Here is a 1,109-nt window from a genome sequence, read left to right as displayed (position 1 = left end):
GGGCAGGCGCCCCCCCCCCCAGCCCAGCCAGCCTCTCCTTCCTTTCCCTGAGTCCCAAGCATCCTCCAGCCCCGAGGCTCCTCACCCTTCACGCACCAGCTCCACGGCACATTAAAAGCTCCCATCAAGCAGCATCGCTGCGGCAGCCTCAGCCCGGTGGGCACAGGGTCACACAGGGACAGCTCGCAAGTCTACGTGTCCCCCAGTGCATCAGGCTGCCAGAAAGGCTTGTCCTGCTCAATCCTGTGTGCCCCTCGCTGTAGCTGCCCCATCTTGAGTGAGGAGGAGACGGGGGCTGAGGGATCACAAGCCCCCGTTGCCTCCATTTGTGGCCCCAGCAGAGCAGGGACCTGCAGGGATGATGCTCCTGCTCCCTGCAGAGGTGGCCAAAGGCAGTTTGGTGACTGTCCCTGGTCTCAAAGCCACACCAAGGGTGTTCACAGCTGAGTATTTCCTGGTTAAAAATATATATAGAGAGAGACACAGACATGTATTTTCACATATATACGTCCCTAGTGTCACCCAGAAGACAAGAGCAGACCCAGTCACCATCCTTGCACCCCAACTACCCTGTGCCCACAGGACTCTGCTTTCTAGGGAACAGCACAACAAACTGCACAGCAGGAACCCACCATAACCTGAATTAATACAGGTTGCAAAAATTCCCTTCCTCACACCTTCTTCTTCCTCTTTAGAGGCCAAACCCCCACCTCCCCATAACCCAGACCTGCTCCTGCCTGTAGCTCAGTACTCCTACAACGCTGTGCCTGTGTCTGACCTCCAGTGTCTTTTATTCTGACACAGGATTTCTAGCTCCAATGAGCCCTGTGGGAGCTGATGGCCCCAGGCAGCGTCTCCAGCTCAGGATTCCCAGCCCCCGGGCACCCTCTGCTGTCGGGAGAGGCTGAGCCCGGGATGGATGGTGGCCAAAGGACTCTGCTCTCTCAGCACGTTGTGCCCATCTGTGAATCGTATCCCTTAGAACAAGCTGTCCTGGAGGAGGAATTTCTTGCTCCTCTCCTTTGGCGTGTCGTGGCTCTGGGGTGGATGCTTTGTCTGCCACCAGTTTGGGGTTTGGAGAGGGGGAAAGGCCAGATGACAGAGTGGAA

This window comes from Chaetura pelagica, unplaced genomic scaffold (assembly GCF_000747805.2).
Source record: "Chaetura pelagica isolate M959 unplaced genomic scaffold, ChaPel_1.0 scaffold47, whole genome shotgun sequence".
Lineage (NCBI taxonomy): Eukaryota > Metazoa > Chordata > Aves > Apodiformes > Apodidae > Chaetura > Chaetura pelagica.
This window is presented reverse-complemented; position numbering follows the sequence as displayed.